This window comes from Geotrypetes seraphini, chromosome 4 (genome assembly GCF_902459505.1).
Source record: "Geotrypetes seraphini chromosome 4, aGeoSer1.1, whole genome shotgun sequence".
Taxonomy (NCBI): Eukaryota; Metazoa; Chordata; class Amphibia; order Gymnophiona; family Dermophiidae; genus Geotrypetes; species Geotrypetes seraphini.
Genome location: NC_047087.1, coordinates 225019275 through 225044881, shown reverse-complemented (window position 1 = coordinate 225044881; position 25607 = coordinate 225019275).

The following is a 25607-nucleotide window of genomic DNA, read 5'->3' as shown; positions in this document are numbered from 1 at the left end:
AATCATTCTTATTGAGCAGATTTTATATGGTGACAGTTTCATTTGTTCCGGTTTCATCATGCATTTCTCTCCTAGATTTTCAAGAGAAACACGATAGAATGTGGGTCTGAATTAAGATTTAACAGCACATCTATTTTTATCTGTGCTACTTAGGCAGTACGAGTAGCTCACTGCTCTGTGGCATTTCAGTCAGGGCTAATAGATGTCCGTGTGAATAGGTGACTTGCTTTATCCATGGTGGGAAGTAAAGATGAAACAGCCTCACGTGAGAAACCACAGGAACTACAAAAAACCAAGGCACAGTGGTAGAGCCAAAGGTAAGCTCATTATATCCAGTGCTTGGTGTTTGAATGCTAATATACCAGTGTTTTCAAGGAGTTTTGTACCTTCTTTTATTTATATTTTACACGCACACGCACACACTGTATTTATTGGAAGATAAGGAGGCTCATTTTCAAAATACTTAGACCAGGGTTGTCCATCAGCCCTCAATGGCCGCAATCCAGTCAGATTTTCAGGATTTCCTCAATAAATTTACACAAGATATATTTGCATGCACTGCTTCCATTGTATGCAAATAGATCTCATGCATATTCATTTAGGAAATCCTGAAAAGCCAACCTGACGAGGGCTGAGGTTGGACGCCCCTCACAGACACACAAAGTATCATAGAAACCTATTGTACCTTGTGTGTCTAAGTGCTTTCAAAATGAGACCCATAGTGTTCCAGTCGATTCTGAGAAACATCTGACCCCTGACGCAGGCATTGTTGTGCCAAAACACAGCTCTGTCGGGTCTTTTAGTTTAAACATTAGACGCTGGATATAATAAACTTATCTTTTGACTCTACAGCTGCTGTGCCTCGTGCCTTGCTTACTGAGTTTCACCATTTAAGGGCAGTTCTGTGAAGAAGTAGCAAGCCTATCCTACGGGAAAATAAAAACCTGCTTTCCTTTATAGAATACTAGTATAGTAGTGCAAATACACACATATAATAATTGAGGCCCAGTCACTTACACCAGCCATAGAGTTGGTAAATGTTTGTATCTAATTTTCTATAATTTATATGCATAATTGTGTGCCCCACCTACATTCCCCCAGACTCTACTCATATATATAAGCCTATCTTCAAACTATGTGCCCACTTTATAGAATAGTATTTTGGTAAAATATTGGGTGGGGTGCACATGGACGAATTATGCCACGGAGTCATGGCAAAACACATAGAGAGGGATCCACTCTGTGATGTTTCAAGGCAGAGTACAGGAGTGGTTTGCCATTGCCTTCTCCTGTTCAGGGTGTGGCTCTACTATGTTGCTGCTGCCCAACGTGGGCCCCTCAGCTTACAGCAGGGCTGCCCAAGTCCGGTCCTCGAGATGTACCGGCAGGCCAGGTTTTCTGGAGATCCGCAATGAATATGCATGAGAGAGATTTGCATACCAAGAAGGCAGTGCAGGCAAATCTCTCTCATGCATATTCATTGCGGATCTCCAGAAAACCTGGCCTGCCAGTAGATCTCGAAGACCGGACATGGGCAGCCCTGGCCTACAGCACCTGGTATGCCCAGGTGGTCTCCCATCCAGGTACGATCCGGCTTAGCTTGGGATAGTAAGAATGGGCCTAATCAGGGCAACCAGGCCATAGGCAGATATATAGAGAGATACACACACATGTATATACAGTATAGATATAGATATACAGTAATTTAAACTTAAAAGTGCATAAGCTGGTATTCTGGTAATTTCTGCATTTTTGTCACCTAAATGTTGGTCCCTACATTTTAGAATTAAGTCTTTTGTGTGTATAGAGTGTTGTACTTATCTGTGAACAGAAAGGTTTGAAATGTGATATTATTTAGAGGTGGGCAAGTCAGGCTGGACTCATGCCCAGCTCAGCCCTGGAGCCAGACTCAGGCTCTGTTCTGAATCAATTTTATTATAGCTGCAGCAGAAAAAAAAGGCAGAGGCAAAGGAGAAAAACATGATGGAGGGTGTCAAGGAAGAAGGAAAATACACAAGGCAGGTGAAGAAAGAGGATGAGGTGAAAAAGGAAAAAGATGAAAGGGTAAGTGGGTAAAAATGAGGAGAGCACAAGAGAATGTACTTGTAATATATCCACCAGGATGCACCAAAGATTTGCTGAACACTTTCAGAAATACATTTCCAGAGCTTTGGCAACCGCTGTTCTCAAGTAAATTAGATGAATTCTTGGGTGCTGCAAATTTCAGAGAACGGGAGGATCTATGAGAAAGGAGAGGAAGAGAGACAAAGAAAGAAAAAGAAAAAAAAAATAAACAAGAAGAGAGTTAAAATAAAAAAGGAAGGAAAAATAAAAGAAATAGCATTTGGAAAGTGTTTATTTTATGTCTGCTAGATAAATATTTGCTCCTGGTTTCTTTTTTTTTTTTTTTAAGTTCAATAAATTTTATTGAGTTTATATATAACACAATACTAGTGCCCATGTCAGCAGCCACTTTAAAAGTGACTGCCAATTGTGTGTCAATCCATAGGCAGCAAAACCCTTTTTTTGTTTGGGGGGGGGGGGGGCCTAGACCCTGTCCCAGAATGTCCAAGTTCCACCCCACATCCTGCCCAAGTTCCACCCTATACCCTGCCCCCCTAATTTATTTAAAAAATTTATATACCACCTGGAGTCTCAGCGGTTTCCAAGATAACATACATAAAATAACACATACTAAATGTAAATGACATTTCTTCCATATATACACACAATATAATCTTATTAACAACACATAATGGTAACCACAAAATTAAACTACAAAAAGCATACCCTTTTCCCCCTCCCTAACCCTGTACAGCATTTCTTCCTCTCTCCTCTACTCCACATGCAATGTCTCCCTCTCTCTCACTGTCCACCATCTCTCTTTCTCTCATTCCCTCACTTGCTGCAAAGGGAGTGGGGAAAGAGATAGAGGGATCCAGAATGAATCTCTCCAACTCCTTCTACTGTCACATCCAACACTTCTCCCTCTCCTATTCCTCGGATTGTGTGCAGCATCTTTCGCCCTGCCAACCAGCCCCATGCCCTATCTTTCTTCTTCTATCACCCTTCTCCAGCACCATGCAACATTTCTTCCTCCATTCCCTCCACCGCCATGTCTAACATTCCTCCTTCTTGCATCCCTTTCCATCTGTCCCACTGTTCCCTCTCCACCACCACATCCAACATGTCTCCCTCTCATCTCTCTCTACCTCACTTCTCTCCCACCACTATGTCCAACAATTTTTTCCCTCCCTATGTCCTACAATTCTCCTTTCTTCCTTTCCCTTTATACACCATCTCTTTCCCTCTCATTTACACCGATTCTCAACAATTCTCCCTTTCTATTCCCTCCCCCACCTCAGCATCTCTTTCCCTCCCTCTCTTCCTTCTTTTATCCCATGTTCATGCCCCCTCCCTTCTGTGTTCATGCTCCCTCTCTCCCCTCTGTGTCCCAAGTTCACGCACCCTTCCTTCCAGCCTGGGTCCCAAGTTTCTGTCCAAGTTTCCAAGTTTATTATATCATTTGATTAATCGCCTATTCCAAGTTCTAGGCGATGTACAATTGCTAAAATAGCCAAATATGGATAACAAATCACACAGACATAAATCTAAGCAAATTAAAATGACAAATACAAACATTCGTATACAAAGTTTAAATCAATTAAATTAAGTGACTAATACATACGATATCAAAATAAAAGGGAAAATTATTAAGGGATTACAATCAGTGTTAAATTCAATCTATTTAAGGTAAAAACATTAGGAGGGGAAACAAATATAGTTTGTAATAAAATATTAGATAAAAAGCCTTCTCCTCCTTTCTACCAGCTGTACTTCTTTCTTCACAAAACCACAGGCAGTAGCAGAGAATGGCCAGAGGTCCTGGTGTGCTGGCTGCGCAGCCTGCTACCAAAAGGTGCAGGGCCATGCAGCGTAGAGGGAACATTGGTTTATTCCTTTTCACTTTTTATCTAACCAAATTTCTATCTCCTTCTCTCATACCTTAGCTTTCACATTTCTCATCCTCTTATTCCTTTTTATCTGCTTCCCATTACCACATTTCTACCTTCGTATACTCATTATTCTGCTCACTCATCTCCTTGACAACTCTCCCACTGGATCCACAATTTCTAGCATCTCCCCTCCTTATGGCTTACTCTACCTTCATTTCCTTCCTCTCTTCCTCCTGCAAGTGCAACATCTCTCCTTTCTGCCCTTCCACGCCCTCTTCCCAAGTCTGACATCTCTCCTCCCTCTCCCCATCCGCCCACCAGTCCATATCCCCTCCGCCTTTTCATGTCCATCTCTCCTCTCCCTCCTCTGCTTTCCATGTCAACCATCTTTCCCTCACTCTTCTGCCCCCTACCATAAATCTCTTTTCTTTTCCCCATTTTGCCCTCTCCACCAGATCCATCTCTCCCTCTCCCCGTTTTGCCCCCTCCACATCCATCTCTCCCTCTCTTTCTTTCACCTCCTTCTGCCATCTCTCCCTGACCCCCTCAGCCTTCCCCCAGACCTTACTACAGAAGACAGACAATTCTGCTGGCCAATCTTATGCAGTTTCCTGCTGCGACTACCGGTGGCGGAGTTTTGTGAATATGTGCCCCGTAATACTGGAAGGAAGTGGAGGCCTTGTGCCTATGAGAGAGATGTTTCTACTCCCATAGTAAGAGGAATAGGAAAATACCTGAGCTCACCGAGACCAGAGTGAGAGGTGATTGTGTAAGTGAGAAAAATCTCAGTTGTTGAGGTCCAGTCAGTAAAATAATCAGTGTGTGAGTACCAGTCTGTCAGAGTAAAGGCCGATTGACTGAGCTTAATACCAGGTAAATCTGAACTGGGAAGGATCAGTGGCACTCTTATCAATTGGAATAAACAGAGCATGGATGCACAGCTGGGTTTCTGTGATTAAATGCAACCATCACCTTTGAAACTGCAGGTTTATAACCCATGGATCACAAGTTCTTCATTAGAGCCTGGACAGTTTCTAATTACTAGATGATTTGCATATCCCTGAGTGTAATAGCAAAAATATTATTCTTTAACCACTTCAAGCAGCACTCTCTTAATGTCACTGCAGTAGTGGAATCGGAGAAAAGGCTCATTCGTCTTTTTTCACTAGCCTTCAATTTAGGCATGCATTAGGGATTTATTTTCTTCTATGTATATGTGTTTATAACTATTGCTTTGTGGTTGTTACTTTTGGTTGGGTATTATCCTACTGAATTTAGTTTATTATAAGCAAATCTTAGTGCATACTTTATCTTTTGATTGAAGAAATCTTAATAAAGCATTCAGTTAAATTGATGGTATGCTTATTGCCTTGGCTTAAGGGTTCATAATCAAAACGTAAATATGTCTGAAAACCCGTCCTAGTGTCAATAATCGAAACGGCTTTTTAGACTTATCCAGGGACTTTTTAGGCTTCTGAATCTCACTTTGATCCCAGAGCTGAAAAAAGCATTTTTGGAGAAGGGGTTAGGGTGGGATGTGGACTGACCTAGACTTAGTCGTCCTGCAGGGATAATCAAATGTTTGATGAGACTGCCTAGATGGAACTTATACATTGTGAGTTAGATGATGTATCCAAAGTGACCAGATAACCACTGCAGGGACAAAGTAAAGATCCCCCCCCCCCACCGAGTTCACTGACCCTGTCGCACCCCTACAAAGTTCAGAATAAAAACATACATACCTACCTCTGGAACATCAACACCTGGCATAGGAAAGCCTAGTAAAGCTGCACAGAGGTGGCTTAAGTAGTCTGGGGGTTGGGCTAGTGAACCATAGAGGAGGACCCATAAGCCACTCTAACATCTACATTCATGGTGGAAAATGTGAGCCCAACAAAAAAAAAAACCCAAATCCTACTCTATTGCCATATACAGTAGGTGCCACCTGTTGCCATAAGGACTATTGGGGTTGTAGACAGGTGGGCATAGTGGGTTTTGTGGGGCTCACCATAACCAATTTGGGAGTTCTGGTGAGATGTTTATGTGGCACCCTTTTTGTGAAGTTCACAGCAGTGCCCTCTAAGGTGCCCTACTGCTCTGTTGCCATGTCTGGGTGGCCAGTCCATCACAATGCTGGCCCCTCCCACATCCAAATGGTCTTTTTCTGAACATTTCAGACTTGGACAAATTTTTGGTCGAGAATGTGGTATAAAGATAGACGTGGTGGCAGTCTGGACGATCAAATGCCTGGACTAACAAATCAATTCTGGAAGAGATCAAACTGGCCAGTTCACTCAAAGCCCAAATGATGAAGTTGTGAGTGTTATACTGTCATACTGTCAGAAGAGAAAGATCATTGGAGAAAGACATCATGTTTGGGAAGATCGAAGGAACCAGGCAAAGAAGGCGACCTGCAATCAGATGGCTGGACACGTTGAAAACAACCATGGGGATGATGCTGGAGGACCTTACCAGCCTAGCACAAAACTGATTTCTTTTTAGGTCTGTAATTCATTAAGTCGCTAGGGTTCAAACACGAGTCGATGGCACCTAACTAACAAACTATCCTATCCAGTCTGCCCATCCATTCCAACTGCTATCCCTTCCTTTCCCTTAGAGATTCTCTGAGCTTGTCCCAAGCTTGCTTGACTTCGGATACATTTTTGTCTCCGCCCCTCCACAGGGAGGCTGTTCTACCAATTCACCACCCTTTCTGTGAAGAAGCATTTCCTCAGGTTACTTCTGAGTCTGTCCCCTTCATCCTATGCCCACTTATTTCAGAGCTTCCTTTTAACTACATGAAACTTATCTTTAGTGCATATATGCCGTGGTGTCTTTCTTCCAAAGTATACATATAGAGACCCTTATATCTATCCCCATACATATTATGATGTAGATTACTGACCATTTTAGTATCTGCCCTCTAGACCGACTGCATCTCTTTAAAGGTGCAGTCTCCAAAATTGTACGCAATGCTCTAAATGAGTCTCACCAGAGACTTATGAGTATACAGAGGCATCATTACCTTTTTTTTTCCCTTCTGGCCATTCTTCTTTCACTGTTGACTTTTCTACCTGCGTGGCCACCATAAGATCATCACATACAATCACTCCCAAGTCTCACTCCTCTGTCATGCACAGAAGTACTTCATCCCCCCCAAAACCAACCTGTACCACTCCCTTCAATTTTTCCAGACCAAGGGCTCCTTTTACGAAGGCGCATTAGCAGTTTAACGCATGTAATAGCGCGCGCTAAACCGCCGGCCACACTAGCCGCTACCACCTCCTCTTGAGCAAGCGGTAGTTTTTCGGCTAGCGCAGGGGTTAGCACGTGATGAAAAGTTACGCGCGTTAAACCCGCTAATGCGCCTTCGTAAAAGGAGCCCCAAATGCATGGCCATGCATTTTTTAAAAAATATTTAATCTTAGCTGTCAAATACTGGACCATTCTCAAGCTTTGCTAGGTCACTCCTCATGCTATCCACACTACCAGGAGTGTTTACTCTACAGCAGATTTTGGTTTCATCTGCAAAGAGACAGTCCTTACCAGACAGCTCTTCCTCTATATTGCTCATAAAAATTTAAAAAAGAATCGGCCCAAGAGCCAAACCTTGAGGCACACCCCTGGTAACACCCTTGTCCTGAAAGTGAGTTCAATTTACCATTACCCTCTGTTGCCTTCCATGCAACCAGTTCTTAACCCAGTCAGTTACTTTAGGATCCATAACAAGGGCACTCGGTTTATTTATTAATTGTCTAGGCAGAGCACTCCTAAATCTAGAGAAACATTCAAAAAGTCAGTCAGTAGAGTTGCCAGAACTTCCTTCAGTACCCTTGAATGTATGTCATCCCTCAATCAATATTGTGACGGGGCCGGTACCTGTACTTCTGGCCGGCACCGGTCTACGCTCACCACAGCCGAGCGCCGACGTGCTTCCCCTGAATGAAGGAAGTCCTGCTGGCAATCATTCAATATTCAGTTATGAAAGTCAGTTTCAAAAAGAGTTCGGTCAAAGTTCATTTCATTTCCACTTTATTGTGGTGTTATACGGAGCCGTGGACTTCTAGTCAGTCCTGCCTCCCAGTAACAGAAAAATAAAAATAACAAAAAGAAACCCAGAGCTGACAAAATACTGAGTCTCAGCTCTCACCTTAACAGGTAATTACAAGGAAGCAACATACAACAATCTCCAATACTAGTGCCTTCATAATCAGAGATAACTTTCCCAAATGCTGTTGTCTTCCTAGTCTGGCAGTTATCTAACACTGCTACCAGCACTTCCTATAGTGCTGTGTCCAAGCCTCAGAGTTAGTCCAGCTTGGCCCCCAACCAGCTCAACAAGAGTTGGTGGGGGAGGGGAAGTAACTGAATCCACAATTCTCTTTCTGAAATACAGAATGCCACAAATGGCCCCACAAACCCAACCAGATTGATCAGTGGATTCTCCCTATTCATTACTCCCCTCACTCACACTATATCAGCCAAAGGTAATACAACCTTAAATATACCAGAAACTTTAAGTTTAAAAAAAAAAAATGTTTTTGTTTTTTTTTCCCCCCTGCATTAAGCAAGCAGGATAGCACCCATCACATTCATTTCTCAGAAAAAAAAAAAAACACATTTCCTGCGCTGAAACCCTCATGCAGAGAATGCTAGGATTTCTAAACCACCCAGCCCTGCCACTTAACTCTCCTCCATCAGGATATCTTTAGGCAGTCCGGTAGTTTCCAGCCAGTTCATTGGTTCCAGTAGTGCTGGCTGGTTGGCCACAAGGTCAGAGTCTGTCTCCAACATTTCAACGTCCTGAGACTCAGGAGAACAACCTGATGAGTCTCCTTCCTGGGCAAGCCCAGGGTGAACTGCCTCTCTCCCCCTGAGAGCAGCTTCTAATCGGTTGAGGCGCACACGCCCAGTTCTCAGAGGAGGAGGAGCCGACTGCACTGTTTGCCTAGCTTTCCCTGGCTTCCTAATTATCTCCTTCAGCTGGGAGGTAACAGAGGGAGGAGAATGCCTCAGAGGCTGTTCTAGGCTGTTCTCCTCACAATCCTCTACTCCCTGGAGATCAGCTGGTTCTGAGTTAAAGGGGAATGCAGTGTTTTCCCTGTTCCTGGTCACAATCCTATTCCTAAGATTAGCTCTTTGCATGGCTGTACCAGGTTTAGCCAAAGTCATGCCTGGCACAAGCCGAGTTTTAGGGGTAGGATTGTGACAATATCTAACTTATTAATGAAATTATTGAATTATATTTATGTTACCTGTATAGATAATAGTGTAATATGTGGAATATCTTTTGTTCTTTCATTTGTATGACACTGTTTTGATTAAAAACCAATAAAGAATTAAAAAAAAATAAAAATCACTTATTAGTAGTACTTCTCCTTTCAGAAATATATTTTGAATCTCTGTCCTATTCTTCTGTTAAGGAAGCTTGTATATCACACCAGTGTAAATACATTTTCCTTACTCCTTAAGTCCTGCAGTTCTGTTGCTTAATATTATTGAGCATATAATGCCAGTGCCATTCCCCCTCCCTTTCTTTCGACCTTGTCTTTCTTGAACAGATTATAACCCAGTATATCTATATCCCAGACATGGTTCTCTGTGAACCACATCTCTGTACCTGCCATTATATCCAATCAGCCTCTTCCATCACAGCCTCTAGATCCAGAACCCTATTTCCTATACTATGAGTGTTAGTATCCACTGCTTTCCAGAGTTGCCCATTTTTTTGTTAAGATATTTAATATTTCACTTACCCAAGGGCTTATATCTATTTGGGAATTTTGATCACCCATCCCCAATGATTATAGTTTAAAGTCCTCTTCAGTAGATTAGCCAGTTATGCTGCTGAAGACACTTCTTCCCTTCTTTGATAGATGGACATTGCTTCTGTTCAGCAGCCCTTGGAAAATCATCCTATGGTCCAGGAAACTGAAACGCTCTTGATGACACCATCTGCACAGCCACCCATTCATCTCCAGGATGTGAAGTCCTTTGCCTTGGTCTTTACCCTTGACAGGGAGAATTGATTGGTTCCTCATGGTGGTTTCTCCATACTTTGGATTTTCATTTACTCTGGTCTTGATTTAATGTTGCTGTTCACAGTAAGATTTGCTTTCTATGCTTTTTTTCTGGTTTGTATGTACTGTATATAATGATGCCTGATGTCCAAAAATAACCTACTTTAGGACTACTGAAGGGACAGTCCTCCCATAGTAAACATATCCTTCATAGTAAGACTGATACTCATACATGCTAGTATAGTTCATTTCATGGAACAGTGCTGTACCCTCACTACTTCATTTAGGATTCCAGCCTACAGAACCAATCTATTAAATATATGCATGGCTTTGGGATAGCGCCAAGTTTCTTTCATCCCATAGATTTCCAGAGCAAATTTTAATACTAACTAGAAAGCCTTGCATCATTTATCAAATCACAGAGGAATGGACACAGTGTGATAAATTAGAACAAAAGGCTTTCCTAAAGTAGTATTAAATTAGCTGGCTTTCAAAGCAGAAAGGTATGCGATAAGATTTTCTTTACTGTGAACAGGAGAAAGACTACTATGAAACCTCAATGCCGCATTAGAAATCATATGGTAGCACTGGCAGCTCACTTTTCCCTTGCTTAAAGGAATACTTGCAGGGACACATAAAGGGCCATATTCTATATGTCACCCAAAAAATCAGTGCCAACTACAATGACACTTAGCACAGTTCTATAAAAGGCACTTACATTAGATAACATTTCTAGACCGCAAAACCTCTCGGATCGATGCGGTTCACAAAAGATAGAAACTGGGCATTCCCAGCGATCTACAGATTAGGCATTAACCATTTTTAATTCTCTAAAAATCTTGTAAATACAAAAAGAAAATAAAAATATTTTATTCTTTAACTGTAGACCTGTCTGTGCTGTGTTTTATTTCCCTTCTCTACTGGTGACGCTCTTCCAGACAGAGTATTGTCCATTTACCCCCACTCTCTGTTTCCTATGCACCAGCCAGTTTTTAATCCATGTGAGTATTTCACCATCGCTTCCATAGCTCGCAATTTTCCAAAGTAGTCGTTTGACAAGGTTCCGTATGAACGACTACTTCGGAAAATTGCGAGCCATGGAATCGACGGTGAAATACTCACGTGGATTAAAAACTGGCTGGAGCATAGGAAACAGAGAGTGGGGGTAAATGGACAATACTCGGATTGGAAGAGCATCACCAGTGGGGTGCCGCAGGGCTCGGTGCTTGGACCTGTGCTCTTCAACATCTTTATAAACGATCTGGACATAGGTACGACAAGTGAGGTGATTAAATTTGCGGACGATATGAAGTTATTCAGAGTAGTGAAAACACAGGGGGTTTGCAAAGATTTGCAACGTGACATAATCAGGCTCGAGGAATTGGCATCAACATGGCAGATGAGGTTCAACGTGGATAAGTGTAAAGTGATGCATGTCGGTAACAAAAATCTCATGCACAAATACAGGATGTCCAGGGCGGTACTTGGAGAGACCTCCCAGGAAAGAGACTTGGGAGTTCTGATCGACAAGTCAATGAAGCCGTCCGTGCAATGTGCGGCCGTGGCGAAAAGGGTGAACAGAATGCTAGGAATGACAAATAAGGGGATCACAAACAGATCAGAGAAGGTTATCATGCCACAGTACCAGACCATGGTGCGCCCTCACCTGGAGTACTGCGTCCAGCACTGGTCGCCGTAATCAAAGCAGATCAATAATTGTAATCAAAAGAAAAATAATCTTAATCTCCTCCTCAAGTCCTCATATTATGGATCCAAGATGTAAAACGGTGAGCCTTACAAAAGTCTTAGTAATATATCAATAAGAAGAAAAACAGGAACACAGTTAGCTGAAAAAAGTGACCTAATCAAATGATGAACACTCATGTTGTATTAATCCCAGCTTTCAAGTGTGCAGCTGACAGAAAGGTTGTCAGTTGTATAGGCTCAAAGAAAACATACTTTTGCTTTTGATATAATATCACACATTTACATGGGTGTCTTAAGAAGAAAGAGGCTCCAAGAGCGATAACTTCCGGCTTCAAAATCAGAAATTCACGATGACGCCTCTGGGTATCTCGAGCCAGATCCGGAAATATTTGTATTTTAAATCCCAAAAATTCTTTTGACTTATTTTTGAAGTAAAGTCTCAGCAACTAGTTTTTATCCGGTGCTAAGGCAACAGTGAGAAGTAAAGTTGCAGGTGTCGCATTTTCCTTGTCCGACTGTTCTAATATCTGTGAAACATTTAAATTCTGTTGGACCTCTGTAGATAGTTGTGGTTCTTGATATTGTTGATGTTGTCCTTCAATTTTCCGAATAGGCAGATAATAAGCCTGAGTTAAAGGTGGAAGCAGTTCTTCTGATATATCCAAAATTTCGACCATATATCTTTTTATCATCTCTCTCGGGGATATTGTTGGCACTTTAGGAAAATTAATCAGCCTGAGATTATTATTACGAGAAAGATTATCTAAAGCTTCCAATTTTCTTCTCATATTTATATTGTCTTTCATTAACGTTTCATTAAGTTGTTTGGTGGCAACATTTGAATCTTTAAGGTCCTGAATAACTGTTTGTAAACCTTTAATATTTGTTTCATGGATATTTACCGTATTTTCACGCAGATAACGCGCACCCGTGTAAAACGCGCACACGGGTATAGCGCGCAGAAACCACGATTTTATGTACAAAAACTTTTGTATACCGCGCTCACGGGTATACCGCGCATGCAGCCCGACTGTCCTTTCGCCCGCCCCGACTCTCCTCTGGCCACCCCGACTCTCCTTGAAAGTCCTGTCCCCCCTTGAAGGTCTGCCTGTCCCCCTTGAAGGTCTGTCCCCATCCTGAAAGCCTGATGCCCCCCCCCGACGTCCGATACATCCCCCCCCCCGGCAGGACCACTCGCACCCCCACCCCGAAGGACCGCCGACTCCCCGACAATATCGGGCCAGAAGGGAGCCCAAACCCTCCTGGCCACGGTGACCCCTACCCCCACCCCGCACTACATTACGGGCAGGAGGGATCCCAGGCCCTCCTGCCCTCGACGCAAACCCCCCTCCCTCCAACGACCGCCCCCCCCCCAAGAACCTCCGACCGCCCCTCCAGCCGACCCGCGACCCCCCTGGCCGACCCCCACGACACCCCCACCCCCCTTCCCCGTACCTTTGGTAGTTGGCCGGACAGACGGGAGCCAAACCCGCCTGTCCGGCAGGCAGCCAACGACGGAATGAGGCCGGATTGGCCCATCCGTCCCAAAGCTCCGCCTACTGGTGGGGCCTAAGGCGCGTGGGCCAATCAGAATAGGCCCTGGAGCCTTAGGGCCCACCTGGGGGCGTGGCCTGTGGCACATGGGCCCATCCCGACCATGTGCCTCAGGCCGCGCCCCCAGGTGGGACCTAAGGCTCCAGGGCCTATTCTGATTGGCCCATGCGCCTTAGGCCCCACCAGTAGGCGGAGCTTTGGGACGGATGGGCCAATCCGGCCTCATTCCGTTGTTGGCTGCCTGCCGGACAGGCGGGTTTGGCTCCCGTCTGTCCGGCCAACTACCAAAGGTACGGGGAAGGGGGGTGGGGGTGTCGTGGGGGTCGGCCAGGGGGGTCGCGGGTCGGCTGGGGGGGCGGTCGGAGGTTCTTGGGGGGGAGCGGTCGTTGGAGGGAGGGGGGTTTGCGTCGAGGGCAGGAGGGCCTGGGATCCCTCCTGCCCGTAATGTAGTGCGGGGTGGGGGTAGGGGGTCGCCGTGGCCAGGAGGGTTTGGGCTCCCTCCTGGCCCGATATTGTCGGGGAGTTGGGGAGTCGGCCGGGCAAGAGGGCTTGGGCTCCCTCTTGCTCCGATCGTGAATGCGGGTGCGGGTGGGAGCGCGTGCGAGCGGTCGTTCGGGGTGGGGGTGCGAGCGGTCCTGCTGGGGGGGGTGAATCGGGCGTCGGGCGGGGTGGGAACTATGTAAAAAAATTTTTGTATACCGCGCTCACGCGTATAACGCGCGAGGGGTATGCACGGTAGGTAAAAACGCGTATAACGCGCGCGTTATATGTGTGAAAATACGGTAGCTTTGATTCAATTTGGGAAATTTGGGGTTTTATAGATTTTGCCAAATCTGCCACTAGATCCCATATCGCCTCAAGAGTTATTTCTCTGGGTTTCTCTATTTCAACAAATTGTTCTTTTTGAATAGGAAAATTAGCTATAGCTGACCTTTCCTCCTGCATGCTGTTCTCCTGGAAGCTGCATTCCCTCTTGCTGCTCTGAGCCTCAGCCGTTACCGGACTCACAACACAGGAATCCACATCCATTCTCCCCTGTCCGGTGACCAAAGCCTCACTGGACAGGAGCTCACCGACCTCCGATGGCTCTACTGTCCGAGGGGAGCTGGTATGCTGAGGAAGAGGGGGTGGAGTTCTGGCGTCGGTGTCGCTGTACATGAAGAAGGACACGCTACTACTCGAAAGGGTCCAGAGAAGAGCGACTAAGATGGTTAAGGGGCTGGAGGAGTTGCCGTACAGCAAAAGATTAGAGAAACTGGGCCTCTTCTCTCTCGAACAGAGGAGATTGAGAGGGGACATGATCGAAACATTCAAGGTAATGAAGGGAATAGACTTAGTAGATAAGGACAGGTGGTTCACCCTCTCCATGGTAGGGCGAACGAGAGGGCACTCTCTAAAATTAAAAGGGGATAGATTCTATACAAACGTAAGGAAGTTCTTCTTCACCCAGAGAGTGGTAGAAAACTGGAATGCTCTTCCGGAGTCTGTAATAGGGGAACACACCCTCCAGGGATTCAAGACAGTTAGACAAGTTCCTGCTGAACCGGAACATACGCAGGTAGAGCTAGTCTCAGTTAGGGTGCTGGTCTTTGACCAGAGGGCCGCCACGTGAGCGGACTGCTGGGCACGATGGCCTACTGGTCTGACCCAGCAGCGGCAATTCTTATGTTCTTATGTTCTATCTATTAGAGAGCAGGATTCCTCTTCAGCCTTCTGTAATTTCTTTCAGTTGTCATACGATTCAAACATAGTACATTCAGCTCACAATCATACCAGCCTCTCCAAACAAAATCTTTAGTTCTTCTGAAGAACTGTTTTCACTTAGAATTCCTGAAATACACTTTCCCCTCTGTATTCGCGGTGGTTAGGGGGTAGAGCCGGCCCGCGAATATTAAAAAACCGTGAATAATATTTGGGCCGGTTCTGCCCCTAACCCCCGCTTCACCTGGCTATTTTAAGCCATGAAAGTCTCCCCCCCCCCCCTTAAGCCTTACCTGGTGGTCTAGCGGGTTTTCAAGCAGAAGCGATCTTCCCATGCTCCTGCCCATGAAGATCGCTCACAGGAAATGGCTGCCTTGAGCTCCTGTAGTCTCTCGAGCCATTTCCTGTGAGCGATCTGCACGGGGCAGGAGCATGGGAAAATCGCTCCTGAAAACCCGCTAGACCACCAGGTAAGGCATAAGGGGTGCTTACAGGGCTTAAAATAGCCCAAAAAAATAAAAAGGAATTTTAAGTTTAAAATCGCGAATAAGTGAATCCGTACATATGGAAACCGCGAATACGGAGGGGGAAGTGTACACTTTTTTCCCCCCACAATCAATCTTATATCAAATACTCTTCTGTTTATTAATTTTCTCAGACAAACTTTGCTATTTTTCCCTCACAACAAACTCTCACACACAGAGCAGACATAAACAGTTCCTCCTTCCATAAGACCTTCAGTTGCTCTCTCAACTGCCACTACTCAGCCAGCTTCTTGACCTGTTCCAGCCAATCAGCTTCATGCATTGGCATTCTATGGAAATACCTACACATTTACAGCATTGCCTTTGCTGGATACTAGAAAATTAAGTCTTTTTAAAACTGTCAGGTCTTTCCTACCCCAGGCCAGCTATCTAATATAATAAAGCCCTAAGCGCGTATGCGCACTCCCACCTGCGTGCGCCCTTTTTCCGTGGTCCAGATTTAATCCATTTGGTAAAACTGTATTTAGATAATAAATCCATCTCTGCTCAGTGAAATTCAGTTTTTCTTCCCAGTTACCTCCCTCCCTCCATCATAATGTTCTATTACTCTCCATTTTATTTGTTCTATCACATGTTTTTCTGGGTCCAATGTTGAACTAGCGATGCCTGGAGATTACCCGTAACTATCCAGGATTTATGCTCATTGAGCTGTATCTGAATAGAGTGCTTTGTCCGACCTACATATACCACGTATAACTTACATATAAGTCTACGTTACTCATGTAAGTATGTCTATAAGTTACACATGTAAGTATGTCTGTTACACATGTAACTTGCACGTGTAAGCACACGTAAGTTACACATGCAATTTACATGTGTAACTTGCATGTGTAAGCTACACATGTAAGTTACACATGTAGCTTGTATGTGTAATTTATAAAATTATAGACATATGTGTAACTTAGACTTATAGACATACATGTGTAACTTATAGACATGTGTAACGTAGACTTGTGTAAATTACACATGTAACTTGCACGTGTAACTTGCATGTGTAACATAGAATTATAGACATGTTGCTAAATTACACTATCTTATAACTCCTCGAGTCCTGACTCCACCAGACCCACCCAAAAACATAAACTATCCTTCCCCTCTCTACATGGTATTCTCTGTGCAGGTAAACTGGGAAAATCCCTCCTCTTCAAAATCACAGGGCTTTGGAACAATCTTACTGTACCACTACGGAACCTGAGCTCCCTCCAATTATTCCGTAAGCACCTGAAAACTTGGCTTTTCACAAAAATGTAATGCTCTCTTCCCCCCTGTACGCAACCCTAACTCCTTATTCTTCTCTTCCTATATTTAAGTTCTTGTAAACTGTGCCGAGCTCTACATCTGTGGAGAAGATGTGGTATATAAACTTAAGGTTTAGTTTAGTTTAGTTTACAAGTGTAACTTGCACGTGTAAGTTACACGTGTAACTTATAGAATTATAGACATATGTGTAACTTATAGACTTATAAACATACTTACATGTGTAACTTAGCGTAATGTGTTCATTCGTTCGTTCGTTCAGTGGGGATCCCAGCAGGAGGGATTGGTCATCCCTCCTGTTGGTAGTCTTCATGGGAGGTGGGGACGGGTTGCTACTAAACTTATCGCAGCAGGGAGATCCCTTTCAGCGATAAGCTCAGCCGGAAACCGATTCTCTAACGGTGTGTGTAACACGCACGTTGGTTAGAGAGTTGGGTTCATTTTAGGCGGGCTTAGGCGCGATTCTGTATAGGACGCCCGTTAGCTTCTGAGACTGGGTGTCCTATATAGAATATGGCCCTTAGTGCCCTTGGCTGCAGTAAAAACCTCTACTGCAACTTAGTAAAAGAGGGCCAAAGGAAATTGCAGACCTACTATGAAAAATTTGTAACTTAGCCTCAAAATTATCTTTGATATCTGAGTACTAGAAGTTGGTCAACATAACATCAATTTTCAGAAAGGTTCAAGGGGTGCTGAGCCTGATGTCAGTACCAGGCAAACATATAGAAGCTATTATAAGTGAACAAGGGCAACCAGCTTGTTCAAAGCCCGACCTTGGATTTATCCAAGGGAAACCTCATTAATATGCAAAATTTTTAGAAGGTATGAATAAACATATGAATAAAACTGAACTGGTTGATATGTGTATGGATTTTCAGAGGATATTTGAGAAACTCATGAGAAACTCCTGAAAAAAGTTAAGTCTGGAATATGAGTCAATGTGCTATTGTGGATTTGGAACTGGTTAAAAGAAAATAGAGAGGAGCTCAACGGTCAATGTTTTCAGTGGAGGAACATGACTAGTGGATTGCAAAGGAATTTGCAGTAAGACTAGTGCTTTTTAACAATTATTAATGACTTTGAAATGGGAACAAAGCGCAATATCATCAAATTTATAAATGATGCAAAATTATTCCAAATTGTTTAATTACAAGTGGATTATGAGAAACTGCAGGTGGACCTTGTCAGACTGGAAGAGTGAGCATCACTATGGTGGATAAAGTTTAATGTGGACAAGTGCAAAGTACACTTAGGGACAACCAATTCCAACTATAGCTGCATGATACAAGGTTCCACATTAGGAGATTTAGGTTTTATCATGTGCAATACATTGAAATTCTTGCTCAGTCTGTAGTGGAGGAATTATTCAGGAAAGACTGCAGAATAAAGGGAATTTACTTAATTCCTCTGTATTCCTCCACAGTGTGACCACATTGTGAGTATTGTATACAATTCTGGTAGCCGTATCTTGATCTGGACGAGCAGTTTACATAATAGTGCTGTATGCTTCCATAGATCTTGAAGGAGCTATTACCCTATTGTTTTAGAAAGTTTCATATCTGTTAAGGAGTTGGAAGATCTTGTTAAGAAATATTATAGAGACTTATTGAGATCTGTTAAAAAAATACAACCCTGGTACAAATAAAGCAGAATATGGTTTTAATTTTGGTTTAATATTATTAAAGTAGATGTTTTTATTCCTTTGACTGGTTATTTTTTTTGTCATTTTTCATCAATTGCAATATGATTAGTTGGTTGTCTTCTCATTGGTTTTCTCTACATTTATTGTTTATTTTATTTTTAATATGATTGCAAGAGGGGTGCCTCTTTTTTATTGCTGGAAATTAGAATAGGTACAGAGAATGATGACCAAAATGATAAATGTGTTCAGATGAAGTGGTTAAGGTTTTAACATGGCTTTCTTTTGCAGCAATAGTAAGAATTCACACCTCATTCCCTGAGGAAAGTTCTGAAATGGAGCTCACTTCGGAAGAGGTGGTGCTGCAAGTTAAGTTTGACACTTTTGTATGTCACATTTAAAAGATAAAAATATGAAAATTAAGAAAAAGATATGATAGATATTTAAGTTGGATTAATGAGGATTGTAGCCCGGTTGGGTTAAGCTAACCGATGGGCGGTTTCAAGATCCTTCATTTCTAACATATCCCTCTTGCTATGAAGGCTATACATTTTGTCATGGTGCAAAATGATAAAAAGCATGTAATGATTCCTTTATGTACAAAGGCTGAATAAGTTAGGTTTATTCAGCTTGCAGATGAGATGGCTGATGAGAGATATAATAGAGATCTACAAAATCAGAAGTGAGAATCAACTGTTTACTTATTTAAAAAAAAAAAAGTACAGACGAGGAATGGGGACTTGTTATGAAGTTATTAAATAGTGCATTAAAAGCTACTTGGAAAAAAAAAACCATAGAAGAAACACATTTCACTCAATAATTAAGCTCTGGAATTACTTGCTAAAGTATGGGGTGAAAGCAGTTAGTGCAGCTGGGTTTAAAAAAAGGTGTGGAGAAATTTCAGGAAGAAAAGTCCATAAGCCATTATTAACAAGGTAGACAAGTCCCTCACTAGTTTCAAGTTTCAAGTTTATTGACTTTTAATATACCGACCATCAACAAGTATCTGTCCGGTTTACAATAAAAATTTAAAAAAAGATAAATATTTAAAAAATAATAAAAGTGCACACCAAGGACATTAACTAGACAGACTTGAAGGTGAGGGAGAGTAAGAAGGATGGGGGGGAGAGTTACATGTTAGACACTGCTGCCACTGGCAAGCCTGATCTCCGTAGCAATGCAAACTAGCTTAGCTTCACTCTCTCTTTCTGCCGCACTTTATGGGAATTCCTGCCTTTGTTCTGGCCCATTCTAGTGTTACAATCATAAGCCCTGACAAAATCTTTAAAGTGGCAACTTGACTCTACAATTGCAATAGAAGACCCTGACATCTTGTGGCCACTGGTAGTACTACAGCTTCCTATAGTTTACAGCAGTGTTTTTCAACCTTTTTTGGGCAAAGGCACACTTGTTTCATGAAAAAAATCACGAGGCACACCACCATTAGAAAATGTTAAAAAATTTAACTCTCTGCCTATATTGACTATATATAAAGTAATTCTCTTGAATAGGAATCAAATAAACACAAAGAAAGTATTTTATAATTACTTTATTACGAAATAAAAATTATAAAATACTTTATTCAGTGCGAAACCTGGGCCTGTTTGGCTGAACACAAAGCTGATATTCTGGCTGGAATCGAAGAAAGACACACACGTAGCTCTTTGTCAACAGCTCTCAGTCTCTCTCTGTATTTGGTTTTTATAGCATACAAAAATAGACAAATATACCCTCCATCCTTTTTATTAAACCACAATAGCAGTTTTTAGCGCAGGGAGCTGCGCTGAATGCCCAGCGCTGCTCTTGACGCTCCTAGGCTCCCTGCGCTAAAAACCACTATTGCGGTTTAGTAAAAGGTGACCATATTGTAAAATATAGACAGCAGATATAAATTCAGAACTGTGCATAGTAAGTGAAGGGAAGTTTTCATCTCTGGGAATTTACCCAGTTAACTATTAAGTTATTTGGGCAAATTCCTTTGAAAACTGTGGTAATACTGCCTCCACTTTGCTAAATTTAAAATAAAATCATTTTTCCTACCTTGTCTGGTGATTTCTGGTTGCACTTTCTTCTTCTGACTGTGCATCCAATCTTTCTTCCCTTCTATCAGCCTGTATGCTTTCTCTCCTCCACACCTCATTCCCTCCCCCAACTTTTTCTTCCTCTCTCCCTGACCTTTCTTTCTTTTTTTCTGTTTCTCTTCTTTCCTTCTGTTTCCCTGCCTGCCCCCTTTCTTTCTTTCTCCCTGCCGTTCCCCAAGCCACTGCCACTGCTGCTGCCATCGGGGAACAGGACCCACCAATGGATAACAGGCCCCAAAGCCGACGCCGACGCATGCTCTCCCTGACGTCAATTCTGCAATTGGAGAGGAAGTTCCGCCCAGCCAGGCAGCGATTGGCTGGCCCGAACTTCCTCTCCGACTACAGAATTGACGTCGGGGAGAAGAAGACTTATCGGCTCGATAGATTAGATCGCCAAGACAAAGTGAGTCCTGGGTGATCGACTCACTTTGCCTTGGCGAGCTACTGGCGCCCCTGCCTCGGGCCCCCTGTCAGCTCCGGGCCCGGCGGCCCTGCGGCACACCAGGCAACATCTCGCGGCACACTAGTGTGCCGCGGAACAGCGGTTGAAAAACACTGGTTTACAGAACATAAAAAGGGAAGGAAATTTTAATAACTTTCAAGATGTGTGGGGGCCATTAACAAATTATTGCAATGAATAAGTATTATTTTCCCTGATTTGTACAAATGTAAGAATGGGGTGGGGGAAGGGGGATTTTATTATATGGTATAAGTGTTATACGATATTGAAAGGATGGGAGGGAAAGGGATAATTCCATTTAATATGAAGAATTGTAGAATTTCAAGTGATATATTTAAGTTAAAATGGTTGATATCTTTTGATGCACTTGATGTAAGTTATAAAAATGAATAAAGAATTATTTAAAAAAAAGGGAATATTCTAATCTAATCTAATATATGTGTGTTGCGCACACCTAATCAGGCTCTAGGTGACTTGAGGAAAGGAAGGGAAGGAGCGGAAGGTGGACAGAAAACGTAAAACTTAGGTGAAATAAGTAAAGGTCAAATGCTTATGATGATCTTAGAAGATAAGTTATCGAAGAGTGAAGTTTTCAGTTTCTTTCGAAATAGGGTGTGGTTGGTTTCCGTTCTTATAGTCTCTGTGAGATCATTCCTGATTTTAACTCCAAGGAAAGTGAACATGGACTGGAAGATTCTTATGTACTTAAGATTTTTTGTCGAGGGAATATTAATATATATATGTAAAGAAAGTTATTGAACAAAATAACATAACATTATTTTTCGATACATCTGTTTCTTTAGGCGATACTGTACACTATGCAAAGGCACTTTTAGTTTTTAAATGGACCTTGCTTGTGTTTAAGGACTTTACTATTGGAAAGCTGCTCAATAGTGCTTATTTGAAACTCCATTGGTTGCCGATAGAGTCGAGAATTCTGTCCAAATTTTCTTGTATTTGTTATAAATCAGTTTTGGGTTTGTTACCAGGTTATCTTGTGTCTCATTTTTCTTTGAGTCATGCCAAAAAGATCACACCGTAGAGTGCACTTGTTTTCATATCCCTCCATAAAAATCCTATCATTATAAGAAGTTCCTCGAGAGAACCCTCTCATTTCAAGCTGCTAAATTGAATGTATGGCTTGGAAAAATTATGTTAGAGGTCTCTTCCTATCTTGATTTTAGAAAATTGTTAAAGACTCAACTCTTTGATAGGCTAGTATCTTAATGTATTCTGCTTCATTTTTTCAATCAAGTTCCTTATATTCAACTTGATGTATTTTATTTGTTCTATGTATTACTTCTTTCCCTGCCATGCTGGTATTTTCTGCATTATATTGTAAATGCTTTCTGTCTTTATCTGTTTTTAAGTCCATTATTCTAATTTGTATTTTATCTGTATCCCATGTATTAGCTCACCTTGTTGTGAACCGCCTAGAACTTTTTCGGTATGGCGGTATATAAGAATAAAATTATTATTATTATTAACCTACAGTGTTGGCCAGCCACATTCATTCCAGTATCTCAGACAAACCAGACCACAATATGCACCTGCAAGATGATACAAATCAATCTTTCCGAGCTTTATTCTCCACAGAAACACAAGAAACATACTATATTGCTACTGGCAATTTTTTTGTGGTTGTTGTTTAAAGAACAATTCCAAACAGCATTCCATAATTCAAATGGATAATATGGAATTGCTCTTCTAGAACTGCAATCTTTGGAATCTCAACATCCCACCCATAACCCCCTTCTCTCTTCGATCTATCATCTGATCTTGCCTAAGGACACCAAAATCTTAATCCAGCCCTGCTTTGTTTCCTTTTGCTCTTCATTTTGTTGACCGGCTTTGGCCACTGTAAGATGATCTGGGTAGAGGAGAAAAGAATGAAATACAATGGGAAGGAAAATAGAAGAGAAACAAAAGAGGTGAAGATGGATAGGGGCATAAGAAAAAAGTAGAAGGGTAGGACAGAGTATGTAAAAGAGAAAACGGTGTGAGAGAGATGGAAAGGAAAGGCTGAAAGAGGTAAGCTTTTAAGCCGTCTGGACGTGCCCTCTATAAAGCCAGAGGGAGACAGGCAAGCAAGCAAGAGAAACTGGAGGCTCTGATAAAAGAAAGAGAATTGGTCTTTCAGACTTTTCAAATTCAACTTGGAAAAATTGATATTTTTCCAGGTATTACTTTTTTTTAATTGTGTTTTTGCACATAGATGAACTGCAGTTTTATGCTGTGATTTTTATTAAATGCACAAGCTTTTTTCTTTTTTTTTCCTTCTATGTTAATCTATATTCTGAGCATTTATTGTGCTACACTTAAATGTTACTCACATATAGCAGATAATCAAATATTAATAAACCCCCCTTTAATCCCTGCCTGGATAGCTAAACAGGATGGAATGGGGTTACCAAGCAATTCACAGCTAGATCAATAGTTCAAATTCAGTTCAGGTTAGCTGTTGCCAAAGTCATTACAATTTAAAGTCTAGTGGGTGACCTATAAAGTTGGTCGTAGCCAAGATCCCAGTGAACAAGAATCAGATCACTTTAAAAGCTAGACACATTTGGGCCACATGATAGCAATCCCAGAAGAAAGGTCAATGATACAGAACCTGATTGAGGCACTTTGGCAGGGCCATGTGGGGAATCTTTCACTGCTGCCATTAGTGCTTTACCATCTGGTGGATAAATAGAAGGCTTTAGTTTCCAGTATTGTCAACCTGGTATCTTTCACAATAATTAAATATACTTTTAAAAATATAATAATAAACTGCAAATTTTGAGCAATGCTCGGAAACAGAAACTTTAGAATTGTACAAATGGGTGTCCAGCTGTTATGGCTTCCCTCTGTTTAATTAAATAACTGATATATTTCCATTAATCTAGCCATTATCCCTTCAGCAATAGGTGAACATTGCAATAAGAAACTGAAAATATTTTCACTTTGTAATTAAATTACATCTCTGAAATGGAATCAAACTCGTGGGACTACAATACAAGATTTTTCTCTCTGGGCCTGATTTTGGAAAAGAAAGAAAAAGACATTACAATGAATTTTGAAAAATTTCTTATCAGACATCAAGCTAAAAGCTCTCTGCATCCTATTACAAATATGCTGCTGTTTTTTCTTGGAGCTCAAGCATGGACTAGGACAGATTGAAGCCTGATTTGTATGGTGTTTTCTTGAACACTTTCATATAACATGTCCTCAGGAAGGCCGAGGATTACACCTTCCATTCCATGCTTAAAATCACAGATTGCATGCCACAGAGGAAAACATGGAAGCTTATATATATCTTCTTTAATTCTCATACAGCAGCAGTCCACAGACAGTTCTCAAGTTGGTAAGAGATCAATTGCCCACAAGTTCTTTCCCTGTGCAGTCATACTCTGAAAGAGTGCCCAGTGCCCACTTTCAAAACGACACAATCTTCCTTAGGTTAAAACCATCATAGAATTGGAGGTGCAAAATCACCAAAGCATACACCCCCAGATCTGCACACAAATTAGCTAACAAGCCATTAACTAGAAATAAATTGATGTTAACAACCTATTATTGCTGTTAATTGGCAGTAATTATATTTTGCATGGGCATCTTTCGACATGCCATTCTATAACCTTTGTGCCTAAATTCAAAAGGGGGCATGGGGTCGGGTCAAGCACCTAAATGTAGCTAGCATGTAGTCAGATAAAAGCATAAATTTCTTTATGTTTAGTATTTATATACCACTTAAAAGCCTAAGTAGTTTACATTAGGGTACTCAAGCATTTTCCCTATCTGTCCTGGTGGGCTTACACTCTATCTAATGTACCTGGGGCAATGAGGGATTAAGTGATTTATCCAGGGTCACAGGGAGCAGCATAGGATTTGAACCCACAACCTCAGGGTGCTGAGGCTGTAGCTCTAACCATTGCACTACACACTCTTACTTGATTATGTGGCAGCTAACATTAGGTGCCTCCATATCTTCCTAATTTGGGAATTAGTATGTGCTGTTAGCACTTGGCAATGTTCACTGTACAACGCTTAGTATCTTGATAGGCGTTTAATCAAATCACCAAATAAACTTAAAACTTGAAACTTGATATCATTTAAAAGTGTAATTTTATAATAGGGCTCCTGGTTTAAGGCATTTAGGTACCTATATGTATTTATAAAATAATGGTGTAAGCAGTAGAAATCACAACCACCCTGTAGGTGGAGACATTCATACATTCTCTGAGGTTGGCGTAAATATCCTCACCAAGTTTAATGATTTACAAGGGTAGATTAGTGTATTTTGTAATCTACGCACTTAATTGTAAACTCCACCTATGCTCTGCCCAATTTATGTCCTGGCATGTAGTTTTACACTGATTGTGATTTTACAAGAGACCATTTAAACAGGTATATGGTTGCATATGCATGAAAATGACTAAAATGGCTAGCGTGCCTTAGTTAAAGGACCCCTTGGATTTTCAGCTCTGACAGAAATTAAATTTTAAAAAAGAGAATGACTGCAGATGGTGGATGATGAAATGCATGTTTGCTTGTCAACTATCAAGTCGTATTTTGAGTTTATTTACAAAAAAAACCCCAAACACATCCATTGCATTGATTAGCAATTCTATTTTAGTTTCACCATTGTTCCAATTACCCATAAATACTAAAACTTGAAGAATTTTAAATAAATAACTCTCAAATT